This window comes from Piliocolobus tephrosceles, chromosome 5 (assembly GCF_002776525.5).
Source record: "Piliocolobus tephrosceles isolate RC106 chromosome 5, ASM277652v3, whole genome shotgun sequence".
NCBI lineage: Eukaryota > Metazoa > Chordata > Mammalia > Primates > Cercopithecidae > Piliocolobus > Piliocolobus tephrosceles.
In genome coordinates this window covers 150,122,783-150,136,662 of record NC_045438.1, presented here as the reverse complement: position 1 = coordinate 150,136,662, position 13,880 = coordinate 150,122,783, and the positions used below count along the sequence as shown (strand labels likewise).

Here is a 13,880-nt window from a genome sequence, read left to right as displayed (position 1 = left end):
TTTCTGCATCGATGTTCATCGGGGATATTGGTCTAAAATTCTCTTTTTTTGTTGTATCTCTGTCAGGCTTTGGTATCAGGATGATGTTGGCCTCATAAAATGAATTAGGGAGGATTCCCTCTTTTTCTATTGATTGGAACAGTTTCAGAAGGAATGGTACCAGCTCCTCTTGGTACCTCTGGTAGAATTCGGCTGTGAATCCGTCTGGTCCTGGACTTCTTTTTGGTTGGTAGGCTATTAATTATTGCCTCAATTCAGAACCTGTTATTGGTCTATTCAGGGATTCAACTTCTTCCTGGTTTAGTCTTGGGAGGGTGTATGTGTCCAGGAATTTATCCATTTCGTCTAGATTTTCTAGTTTATTTGCATAGAGGTGTTTATAGTATTCGCTGATGGTAGTTTTTATTTCTATGGGATCGGTGGTGATATCCCTTTTATCATTTTTTATTGTGTCTATTTGATTCTTCTCTCTTCTTTATTAGTCTTGCTAGCGATCTATCAATTTTGTTGATCTTTTCAAAAAATCAGCTCCTGGATTCATTGATTTTTTGAAGGGTTTTTTGTGTCTTTATCTCCTTCAGTTTTGCTCTTATCTTAGTTATTTCTTGCCTTCTGCTAGCCTTTGAATGTGTTTGCTCCTGCTTCTCTAGTTCTTTTAATTGTGATGTTAGGGTGTCAATTTTAGATCTTTCCTGCTTTCTCTAGTGGGCATTTAGTGCTATCAATTTCCCTCTATACACTGCTTTAAATGTGTCCCAGAGATTCTGGTATGTTGTGTGTGTGTTCTCAATGGTTTCAAAGAACATCTTTATTTCTGTCTTCATTTCGTTATGTACCCAGTAGGCATTCAGGAGCAGGTTGTTCAGTTTCCATGTAGTTGAGCAGTTTTGAGTGAGTTTCTTAATCCTGAGTTCTAGTTTGATTGCACTGTGGTCTGAGAGACAGTTTGTTATAATTTCTCTTCTTTTACATTTCCTGAGGAGTGCTTTACTTCCAACTATGTGGTCAATTTTGGAATAAGTGTGATGTGGGGCTGAGAAGAATGTATATTCTGTTGATTTGGGGTGTAGAGTTCTGTTGATTTCTGTTAAGTCCCCTTGGTGCAGAGCTGAGTTCAATTCCTGGATATCCTTGTTAACTTTCTGTTTTGTTGATCTGTCTAATGTAGACAGTGGGGTGTTAAAGTCTCCCATTATTATTGTGTGGGAGTCTAAGTCTCTTTGTAAGTCTCTAAGGGCTTGCTTTATGAATTTGGGTACTCCTGTATTGGGTGCATATATATTTAGGATAGTTAGCTCTTCTTGTTTTGAATTGATCCCTTTACCATTATGTAATGGCCTTCTTTGTCTCCTTTGATCTTTGTTGGTTTACAGTCTGTTTTATCAGAGACTAGGATTGCAACCCCTGCTTTTTTTTGTTTTCCATTTGCTTGGTAGATCTTCCTCCGTCCCTTTATTTTGAGACTATGTGTTTCTCTGCACATGAGATGGGTCTCCTGAATATAGCACACTGATGGTTCTTGATTTGCCAGTCTGTGTCTTTTAATTGGAGCATTTAGCCCATTTACATTTAAGGTTAATATTGTTATGTGTGAATTTGATCCTGTCATTATGATGTTAGCTGGTTATTTTGCTCATTAGTTGATGCAGTTTCTTCCTAGTATTGATGATCTTTACCATTTGGCATGTTTTTGCAGTGGCTGGTACCAGTTGTTCCTTTCCACGTTTAGTGCTTCCTTCAGGAGCTCTTGTAAGGCAGGTCTGGTGGTGACAGAATCTCTCAGTTTTGTTTGTCTGTAAAGGATTTTATTTCTTCTTAACTTATGAAGCTTAGTTTGGCTGGATATGAGATTCTGGGTTGAAAATTCTTTTCTTTGAGAACGTTGAATATTGGCCCCCACTCTCTTCTGACTTGTAGAGTTTCTGCCAAGAGATCTGCTATTAACCCGACCTTTCTCTCTGGCTGCCCTTAACATTTTTTCCTTCACTTCAACTTTGGTGAATCTGACAATTACGTGTCTTGGAGTTGATCTTCTCAAGGAATATCTTTGTGGCGTTCTCTGTATTTCCTGAATTTGAATGTTGGCCTGCCTTGCTAGGTTGGGGAAGTTCTCCTGAATAATATCCTGAAGAGTGTTTTCCAACTTGGTTCCATTCTCCCTGTCACTTTCAGGTACACCAATCAGATGTAGATTTGGTCTTTTCACATAGTCCCATATTTCTTGGAGGCTTTGTTCGTTTCTTTTTACTCTTTTTTCTCTAAACTTCTCTTCTGGCTTCATTTCATTCATTTGATCTTCAATCACTGATACCCTTTCTTCCAGTTGATCAAATCAGCTACTGAAGCTCGTGCATGCGTCACGTAGTTCTCATGCCATGGTTTTCAGCTCCATCAGGTCATTTAAGGACTTCTCTACACTGTTTATTCTAGTTAGGTATTCGTCTAATCTTTTTTCAAGGCTTTTAGCTTCTTTGCGATGGGTTTGAACATCCTCCTTTAGCTCAGAGAAGTTTGTTATTACCGATCATCTGAAGCCTTCTTCTCTCAATTCGTCAAAGTCATTCTCTGTCCGGCTTTGTTCTGTTGCTGGCGAGGAGCTGTGTTCCTTTGGTGGAGAAGAGACACTCTGATTTTTAGAATTTTCAGCTTTTCTGCTCTGGTTTCTCCCCATCTTTGTGCTTTTATCTACCTTTGGTCTTTGATGATGATGACGTATAGATGGGGTTTTGGTGTGGATGTCTTTTCTGTTTGTTAGTTTTTCTTCTAACACTCAGGACCCTCAGATGCAGGTCTGTTGGAGTCTGCTGGAGGTCCACTTCAGATCCTGTTTGCCTGGGTATCACCAGTGGAGGCTGCAGAACAGCAAATATTTCAGAACAGCAGATGTTGCTGCCTGATCCTTCCTCTGGAAGCTTCATCTCAGAGGGGCACCTGGCCGTGTGAGGTGTCAGTCAGCCCCCTACTAAGAGGTGTCTGCCAGTTAGGCTACTTGGGGGTCAGGGACCCTCTTGAGAAGGCAGTCTGTCTGTTCTCAGATCTCAAACTCCATGCTGGGAGAACCACTACTCTCTTCAAAGCTGTCAGACAGGAGGTTTCGTTATTTGCATTTTCTAGTAAGGAAACCAAGGCTCAGACAGGCTAGGAAACTAGTAGTGAGTTTTATGTCCTTATTGTCGACTAGACAGCTGATATTCAGGGGGGCCATGATTTGAACCCAGCATTGGTAGATTCAAAAGTCTATGCTCTTTTCATTGCAGAATCTTCATTTAAGTTTTGGTAATGTGGTTTTACTCCAGGTGTTTCTAGTTTCAAATAACTGAAATAAATTTGAACTAGCTTTTTTTAAAAAAGGAAAAGTTGTTTTAAAGGCAAGGAATGTCTTGAGGAACCTAAAGATAGGACTCCAGCTGGCTTCTGGGAGGAACTGGAACTGAGAACTGTTTAGCTAGAGTTCTCTTCCTCTGACTCTTGCCTCCTGTCTTGCACATCTGCTTTATGTTCTGTCTCTGGCTTTCTCTGCTGCGTGTATAGATGATGGAATATGGCTGCTGCACAGCTTTGACCAAGCACAGAGATGAGCTGTCCCTAAATCCAAATTCCTAGCAGGGAAAATCTGAATGGCTCTGTTTCATTTGTATTTTTATTTATTTTTAAGACAGGGCCTTGCTTTGTCACCCAGGCTGGAGTGCAGTGGCACCATCATGGCTCACTACAGCGTTGACCTCCTGGGTTCAAGTGATCTTCCTGCCTTAGCCTCCTAAGTATTATAGCTGGGACTACAGGCACATGCCACCAGCTAATTTAGCCCAGCTAATTCTTTTCTTTTTTCCTTCCTTCCTTCCTTCCTTCTTCCTTCCTTCTTCCTCTTTCTTTCTTTCATTCATTCATTCTTTCCTTTTTTTTTTTTCTTCTTCAATGTCTTGCTCTGTTGCCCAGCCTGGTCTCTAACTCCTGGCCTCAAGCAATCATCCTGTCCTAGCCTCCCAAAATGTTGGGGTTACAGGCATGAGCCACTGCACCTGGCTGGCTCTGCTTTCAACAGACATCCATCGTGGGTCCAATCAGCTTTTAGCCAAGAAGGCAGAATTACATAATCTAAACATGGCTGCCACTCATGGCACCAGTTTTTACTGGTAGGAATGTGTAACTCTAATCTTTCCTCACTCATCTGGTGTGGCTGCAGCCTATTCTGTATACTCTGTTACATGGAGAAGTCTAATAGTTTCCTTTCTGGTTTGACCCATGATTATAGCTCTTTGAAGAGCAAATAAGACTAGGACAGGCATGGCCAATATACTGACATGACAGTGATTTTCTTCTTTGGAAACACATCCTCATTGTTTCCACAATCGCATTCCTTATAGCCTTATTTTCCCGACCCCACCCCACCTCTTTCATATAGGAATACAGTTAGAGTATTTGCTCAAAAGATCACCCGCTTTCTTTGGAGCTCACTTTTCACTGGGGCTACAGCTCCAACTGACTCACTTTGCCAATATAAAACCCTCCCCAAACTTGTTGAGCTTATTCTCTATGATAATGTTGAGAGTCCTTTTCCCAATTGTCACTACTTATCCAGAAGTTGGTCCAGTTATTCTCACTGGGCACACTGAGAGGAATAAATTTATGAGGGCTCTTAGGAACAAATGGTGGTCACCAACTCTTTTCTCAATTGAAGTTGATCCAATGGAAGGGGGGTCAAATCTCAACACCCAGTTATATACATGTATACTTTCTGTTTTCTTCTGCAGTTGTAAAGAAAAAAACTCAAGAGGAAAAAAATTATTGTTACATTTTTTGTAGGTGGTCCCAAACTTATGAATGTTTAGGGTTCCTAAATGTTTAGGGTTCTAGTTGTTTAGAACTTGGAACTTATTTTATTTTGGAAACAATACTGTACTTGCTGGTTTAGGTTTCTAGCCAAACTGTAAATAATAATTTGGCCTACAACATAGCTGATTTGACCTTTAATGATGACCTTGAAATTTTCCTTACCCTTAAAATTAGAGTCTGAACTCTTCTGGTCAGTAGCCTGAATTCATTAGCTTTCTAAATACTCATTCCCCTAAGCTTCTCTAAAGTATGGTATTCCCTGGAATCTCTGTTATCCTCTTACTGTAGAAGAGGTAGGGGTATGTACATAGAGGTATGTAAGTGGATGATGAATGTTGACTCCAGGTATTCCAGTGGATTAGATGATACAAAAAGAAGGATAGGACTGAGTGGAAAGTAGTGAGTTTTATGACCTTAGTGATGCTCAAAAAAAGAGGAGGCTGGTGAAGAGGAATAGGGGGGAAAGATTGGCTGGCTGCAATGGTTGATAAATAGATATTGTCTGTAGTCAATGTCTGCATTTAAAATATTAATTGTTTTTCATATGCAATTCTTTGAGTTGCTCTTCCCCCCACCCCCATTATTTTATTTATTTTATTTATTTGTTTGTTTGTTTTAAGACAGGGTCTCACTCTGTCACCCAGGCTGGAGTGCAGTGGCGTGATCATGGCTCACTGCAGCCTCCACCTATCAGGCTCAAGCAACACTCCGGCTTCAGCCTCCCAAGCAGCTGGAACCACAGATGCATGCCACTACACCCAGCTAATATTTTGATTATTTGTAGAAATGAGGTCTCCCTATGTTGGCCAGGTTGGTCTTGAACTTCTGGGCTTAAGCGATTTTCCCACCTTGGCCTCCCAAAGTGCTGGGATTACAGGTGTGAGCCACTGCACTGTGCTTATCTTTCTTCTCCATTAGCCTGCAGTAAATAGAGAATAAATTTTACAGCATTTATCATTTGCTTAGCTGGGTCCCTGAACTTGCCTCCCTGGGATAAGACACCATGACCACACAGAAATCCAGCCAGATAATGGGAAGGTGTGCGTTGGCCTCTCACTGCATGGCTATGGGGCTCCCGTTTATGTGGCTTTAGTAGATGATTTCATCCTCTTTTCTGACTTGGAACCAGACAACTTTACATTCTCAGCAAACAGATGGACAACAGGGTTGAAATAAGATCTTGTACTGAAATAGTCCTTGAGTCATACTCCTTGACTGTTCTCTCATACGGGAAACTTGCCTCTTCCTTCTTGCAGAAGGCCAAGGCTGAGAATTCAGTGTACTCAGAGTTCTTGGACTCTTTTCTCAATATATATTATGTTGGATATTTTTCTTCTTGGTCAAGATTGAGAGTCTGCCAATATAAGAGTATTATCTAATTTGTTTTGGCAGAACACCTGGCCTTTTGCCCTAAGTAGATGTTTAAAAATAGAACGAAAAGTTTTACATTAACTTGTTTTTGTCCTCTTTCCAGAAAAGATCCTGACATGAGAAAAAAGGGGAGCTTGATTTTACTTATAACTTTGTTGGGGAAGCAGGGGTGCTCTAGTTTAGGGGTGTCCAATCTTTCGGCTTCCCTGGGCCACACTGGAAGAAGAAGAGTTTTCTTGGACCACACGTAAAATACACTAACATTAATGACAGCCGATGAGCTAAAAAAAATTGCAAAAAAAATTGTATAATGTTTTAAGAAAGTTTACAAATTTGTGTTAGGCTGTATTCAAAACCATCTTGGGTCACAGGGCTGCAGGCTGTACAAGCTTGCTCTAGCTGAAAGTCACTTGACTTGGTCATTGGGTTCTAGTGCACATTGTGCCAGTAACTGTGTGACCTGGGAAAGTCAGTTGTCTTTCAATGCTCAGTTTCCCCATCTGTAAAATGGGAATGATAAAACCTCAACTGAAGCGTTGTTGTAAGTATTAAATGAAATGACATTTGTAAAAGTATTCAGATGAGATAACATTGCTGTATTAACATAGATTTTTTTTAAGGTACAAAAAGAATTATATTAAAACAGTAACATACATTTGTATGTATGAGGGAGGGATATTTAAAATTAAAATATTATATAATCACAAGAAAGACCAGATATTCCTTGCTCTGCCATTGGGCATCCAAGAAAAGTAAAGCCTGTTTTATATCCCTGAAATAAAAAAGAGGCTTGATAGAAGTGACATTGCTTGGAACCCAAGTCAATTTATACTCTTGTTAGATAAGTCCAAATTCTAAAGGCTACAAAAATCCCGTTAAATCAAGGGGAAAATTCATTTTAGGATAAAGTTATTCAAGATGAAAGAAAGGCATGTCTTCAGTGAGAGAACTGCCTGCTGTCGGATGATTTCTTGCTAATGTGTTTAAAGATTTTGAACTTCTCAATTTTCTTGGTTTTCCGGTAGCCAAATCTACCACCACCCCCTCACTTTTTCTGCTTGCCTTCATTGCAGTTGATGTTCAGATCAACAAAGGGAGGTACCTTGAAACCAAATGACAGAGCAACTGGAGGCAAATTTAAGTTATTAGCATTAAAGATCTGTTTCAGAGAATGGAAATCATAGACTCATATGTTGGCTTATATGCTTCCTGGGCTGACTTATGAAGAAAGTAGTTCTTTTCAATCAGTCTCTCAAGCTGGGACTGAATGTCAGAAATTTTAGACCAGGAAAAGTCAAATTCACTTAATGGAACCTTGGATTGTTTCAAGTAGCGAAGAAAACCCAATTATTTTGGGTGCAAAATGAGCAGGGCATGCCCTCTCCCAATTCAGAATCAAAAAACACAAAGAAGAAGAAAAAGAGGAAAATGCTAAATGATGCTGGACCTGATACAAAAAAAGCAAAAACTGAAAACAAAGGGGAATCTGAAGAAGAGAGTGCAGAGACTCCTAAAGAAACAGAAAATAATGTGGAGAAGCCAGATAATGATGAAGATGACAGTGAGGTGCCCAGCCTACCCCTGGGACTGATAGGAGCTTTTGAGGATCTTCATTTGTTTCTCTATGTAATCCTGTCAATGAAAACACTCTGAAGGCAATAAAAGAAATGGGTTTTACAAACATGACTGAAATTCAGCATAAAAGTATCAGACCACTTCTGGAAGGCAGGGACTTCTAGCAGCTGCAAAAACAGGCAGTGGTAAAACCCTGGCTTTTCTCATCCCTGCAGTTGAACTCATTGTTAAGTTAAAGTTCATGCCCAGGGGTGGAACGGGAGTTCTTATTCTCTCACCTGCTAGAGAACTAGCCTTGCAAACTTGCTGTTCTTTTTTTTTTCTTTTTTTTTTTTTTTTTCTTTTTTTTTATTGTACTTTAAGTTCTAGGGTACATGTGCATAACGTGCAGGTTACATATGTATACATGTGCCATGTTGGTGTGCTGCACCCATCAACTCGTCAGCACCCATCAATTCATCATTTATATCAGGTATAACTCCCCAGTGCAATCCCTCCCCCCTCCCCCCTCCCCATGATAGGCCCCAGTGTGTGATGTTCCCCTTCCCGAGTCCAAGTGAGCTCATTGTTCAGTTCCCACCTATGAGTGAGAACATGCGGTGTTTGGTTTTCTCTTCTTGTGATAGTTTGCTAAGAATGATGGTTTCCAGCTGCATCCATGTCCCTACAAAGGACGCAAAGCAAACTTGCTGTTCTTAAGGAGCTAATGACTTGCCACGTGCATACTTATGGGTTGATAATGGGTGGCAGTAACAGATCTGCTGAAGCACAGAAACTTGCTAATGGGATCAACATCATTGTGGCCACAGCAGGCTGTCTGCTGGACCATATGCAGAATACCCCAGGGTTTATGTATAAAAACCTGCAGTGTCTGGTTATTGATGAAGCTGATCATAGCTTGGATGTTGAGTTTGAAGGGGAATTAAAGCAAGTTATTAAACTTTTGCCAACACGTAAACAGACTATGCTCTTTTCTGCCACCCAAACTCGAAAGTTGAAGGCCTGGCAAGGATTTCTCTGAAAAAGGAGCCACCGACATTATTGGTGTTGATGATGATAAAGCTAATGCAACAGTGGATGGTCTTGAACAGGGATATGTTGTTTGTCCTCCCAAAAAGAGATTCCTTCTGCTCTTTACGTTCCTTAAGAAGAAACGAAAGAAGCAGCTTATGGTCTTCTTTTCATCTTGTATGTCCGTGAAATGCCACTTGAGTTGCTGAAGTACATTGATTTGCCTGACTTGGCCATTCATGGAAAGCAAAAGCAAAATAAGTGTACAACCACATTCTTCCAGTTCTGCCACCCAGATTCAGGAACATTATTGTGTACGGATATGGCAGCAATTAAATAATTTTGTTTAATTTTCAGAGATTAGAACTATCCCTCCTCTATAACAAAATGGTTTGTAATGAGCAAGACGTCATTAATCTACTTAAAGATTTACTTATTCTAAACTAAGTATATTTGCTCACTGCCTTTTATTCAGTCCTTGCTGGAGAGGGGTAATAATGTTGACCTGTGATTCCATTTTTTTTTTTTTTTTTTGAGACCTGCTTGATTTATTCCGATTTTTTAATACACGGTGACACAACTGTGATCCCAAAGTGTGCAGAGTTAAAGCCTTCAACTGCAGCTGAGGAGAGGGCAAGAATGGTACACCTACAAACAGTAGTGAGTCAGGAATGATGGGCAGGGGGCCATGACCAGGGCAGCCTCCTCCCCAGGGCCAGGGACAGGGGAGTGGCCTGAGGAGCAGGACCCAAGGGTAGCCCAGGGCTGAGGAAGGGGTCAGAGACCTCCCCTTGGCCTAGGTCTGGAGCTCAAAAGTGCCACATGGCTGAGGGGGCAGCAGCCCGGGAAGGACCAGAGGCAGGGCCTGGAGAGCACCATTTCCTGAGGGGCTGGGGGCAGGGAGGTGCCCTACAGGAGAAGCCAGGAGGGGCTGCCTCCCCTTGGGGTGGGGGCTGGGCTGGAGCAGGCTGCAGCAAGAAAGACCTGAGGCAGGCACAGGGCCTGAGAGCCTGGGGGGATGGTGTGGGGGGCCTCCCAGGGCAGCCTGGCCCAGGGAGCAGTCCTGACTCAGCAGAGGATGCCCAGGGAGGGGCTGCAGAACCCTCAGGACCTCCTCTCCTCTCTCCCTGGAAAGTAGCTGGGGAACCTGTAGTGCAAATCTGTGGACCACTTAGTTATGGAGGGAGGCTGTGCCTGAAGGGGGACATTGGGGTGTGCCCCGTCCATCACCTCAGCCTCCACCACTGTCTTCAGTACAGCCGCTTCGTGTAAGAGTGCAGGCCATGGATGCCGTCCTCGATCTGGGCTGATAGGGTCTGCTTCTCAAACTCGAGCTCTCCTGAGTACATCATGGACCAAAGGACAGACAGGCTGTGGCCCCGATATCCTGGCAGCTGTGCTGGATGCCCGCTATGAGGTAGGGCATGAACTTCTGATTGGAACCTTTGTCCTGGATGGAACATGAGACACCCTGCACGATCTTCACCTTATCCCCCTCGCTGAAGTATGGTTTCTGGCTGCTGCTGCTCTTCTCCATGGCATCCAGTGAGCCCATGCCCGGGTATTTCTTAAGCCACACCCCGTCTGAGAAGTACTCGCAGGGGGCCTCCGTGGTGGCAGCCAGCAGGGAGCCCATCATCACTGTGGAGGCTCCAAGTTCCAGGGCCTTGACCACATGCTCCATGGTCTAGATGCCGCCATCTGGCTATGATGGGCACACCAAAGTGCCGGGCATACTCGACCACCTTGTATACAGCAGTGCCCTGGGGCTGACCGCAGGCCATCACTTCCTGGGTGATGCAGATGGAGCCGCAGCCCATCCCCACGCGCAGCCTATCCACACCAGTATCAATCAGTTTCTTGACCTGGGCTGCTGCCACCACGTTCCCCCCAATCACCTGGAGATAGGGGTACTTCTGTTTGATGTAACGCACTATGGCGATCTGATACACCGAGTTCCCTTGGGATGAGTCCAAGATTATGACGTCAATGCCCACCTGGGTGAGCAGGTCCAGGTGGTATTTGCCATCCTCATGGGTGCCCACAGCTACCCCCCACAGCAGCTGCTGGTGGGAATCCTTGGAGGTCAAAGGGTAGTCTCAGTTCTTCTTCAGGTCGGAGCGGGCGATGATGGCCGCCAGTTCATTGCGATCATTGGCGATAGGCAGCTTCCCTTTCTTGCTAAGCTGCAGGATCTCATTTGCCTCTTTCAACCTCAGGCCTGCTGGAGCCACCACCAGCTCGATCCTTGGCGTCATCACCTCACCGACGAGGGTGTTGTGGTCCTTCTCACAAGAAAGTTGATGTCTCAGGAGGTGATGATGCCCACCAACTTGCTGCCCATGATGTCCGTCTCAGTGATCGGGATGCCAGAGAAGCCATGCCGCATCTTGGCCTCCAGCACATCACCCATGGTGTGCGAGGGGCTCAGCACCACGGGGTCCGTGATGAAGTCCCCCTGTTCAAACTTCTTGACTTTCCGACTTTCCACACCGCTTGGCCTGGAACTCTGGAGTGCAGCTGTGGTGAATGAGACCAACACCTCCCATCAGAGCCATCGCAATGGCCATGTCGGCCTCTGTCACACTGTCCATGGGGGAGGAGATCAGAGGCATCTTCAGCGTGATCTTCCAGGTCAGGACTGACGTCAGGTCTACCTCATCAGCTGTGAGGTCTATGAATCCTGGGAGAATCAGGACGTTGTTGTAGGCGAGGCCCTCAGCGCTGGTGAAGAGCTGCTGCAGGGTGAGCCCGTCCTCAGGCACGTAGCAGGTGCCTCAGCTGATCAGAGAGTCAGCCATGCTACCGCGAGACCCCGCGACCGCACGTGAACACCCGCACAGCCGCCGCCGCTGCTGCTGCTAATGCCGCCATTTTTAAAATACAATGTAAAAGGCCGGGCGCGGTGGCTCAAGCCTGTAATCCCAGCATTTTGGGAGGCCCAGACGGGCGGATCACGAGGTCAGGAGATCGAGACCATCCTGGCTAACACTGTGAAACCCCGTCTCTACTAAAAAATACAAAAAACTAGCCCGGTGAGGTGGCGGGCGCCTATAGTCCCCACTACTCGGGAGGCTGACGCAGGAGAATGGCGTGAACCCGGGAGGCAGAGCTTGCAGTGAGCTGAGATTGTGCCACTGCATTCCAGCCTGGGCGACAGAGCCAGACTCCGTCTCAAAAAAAAAAATAAAATAAAATAAAAATAAAATATATTCTAATTCGGGACATGCTGTGGATCACAATGCCTCATCCTGCTCGCTTGGGGTTATTTTTGCCGGCACACTTTCTGGTAAGAGGCATAAACTGATGTAATATCAAAGGAACACCATAAGCCATCTGAACTGTTGAGATAATAATGAACTGGGCAGGTGGCCATCCAAGTTTACAGCATTCTTTTGGGCATGATGGTATCTGATTTCTGCTTCCTTATCTCTCTCCAATTTTGATACCCTCAGGTATGTGCTGCAACATGTATATTGTCCAAGGTCCTGTAGAAGTGTGTGTAAAAATTGCAGATTGAAAAGATTGGAAGATATTTTTAAGGATTAAGTAACCCTATGTAGTAACGTTCACTCTAAAAAGTTTTGTCTCTGTTGGTCAGTTCGTGGATTACTTCCGTCAAAAGAGAATTTTGGATTGGTTGTTTTCAACATAACCACTGAGAATGAGAGCTTCAGCCTGTGTATGCATTAGGTCCTACAAAAGGAAGACAGATACTGGGCAAGGACCCCCTCATCCTGATAGAGTGGTCTGGGAGCCTTGCACCAAAGTTTCTCTTATTTGTTTTGATTTGTTCTCACTCTTACATGGGGAGGTGAGGGTGAACTAGTTATGACTGAACTACTTATCTTTATTCACAGTGCTTATCAGAGGAGTATAAAATACTTCTTTTGTCTTTTGATAAAATTATAAAATTATGTGTTGTTAACACATAAATGATAATTAATGAGCCTCTTTGGGTTTAAGAAGGCACCAGAAATTAACAAACAATTAGAAATAAAACTAGGGTTTACTTTCCATGATTATCTTTTGCTTTTTTATAGCTTGAAAAAGTTTATAAGTAAGTAGTTTTAAAGTTTTTTTAAAAAATATTTTTTAAGACCTGGGGTCTCACTATGTTGCCCAAGCTGGTCTTGAACTCCTGGCCTCAAGCAATCCTCCTGCCTCAGCCTCCTGAGTTTTCAAGTTTTTGGTTTGTTTTTTAAATTAAATGCCTGGGATGGAGTAACTTGTTTTCTGCCATCAACAAAGCTTACCTCTTACCCACCTCTCTGACTTTGCTCATGTAATTCCTTTTGCCCAGAAGGCCCTTTTTCCTTCTTCTCTCCACTGTCTTCCCACATTTCTACCCATGAAATTCTCCAGGTCTTACAGGGCTGGGCTCAAAATGCTGAGTGCTTTCCTGAAACCTGGTGCTACTCTGACCAGCTGACAGGCCTAATGGTCTTTTTTGATACCACTTGAAGTCTTATGTTTTATTTATCTTTGTATTCCCAGAACCTAATAAAGAACCTGTGGATAATAGGAGCTTTAGAAGTATTTGTTGAATAGAGCAATGAAAGTAAGAGCATTATGGAAGAGAGGAAGCCTAGAAGAGGGTGTGTAAATATATGGTGGGGAAAGGTGAGTAGGAGGGAGATTACAGAAAAGATACACCTTGAGTGACATTTTTTTCTGTGTGTGTGTGTGTGTGTGGGATGAAGAGCTATTGGTTAGGTGGAAAAGGTAGGGAAGAATGGTCTTGGTAAATGGAGAACCAAGGAATCTGTGAATGTGAAATTTAGAGTACTTAGAAATATTTAGTATAGCTGAAACTGAGATGCAAAGTGAAGATGGATGAAAAGAAGATGAATCTAAAATGAAAGGCAGGTTGTATATTTGAACTTTGTGCCAAGTAAAAAATTGTTTAGGTTAGTAGTTAGAATTGCCTCTGTGGTGCTCAGGTCAATAGTATAAATAAAAGTCAGGTGTGGGATTAGATTTCATGAGCTCATTTGATTAGAAGAGCTTGAATATTTAATTCATTATGTAACAGTTAGAGTAAATGGGCTGGGCATGGTGGTTCACACCTGCAATCCCAGCACTTTTGG

At 43.3% G+C, this 13,880-nt stretch overlaps 2 pseudogenes; one reads left to right on the top strand and one right to left on the bottom strand.

Moving 5' to 3' along the window:
* The first annotated feature begins 7,578 nt into the window (after positions 1–7,578).
* LOC111541153 lies at positions 7,579–9,130 on the top strand (annotated as a pseudogene).
* Positions 9,131–10,040: 910 nt separating this feature from the next.
* Positions 10,041–11,591, bottom strand: LOC111541121 (annotated as a pseudogene).
* Positions 11,592–13,880: the final 2,289 nt, after the last annotated feature.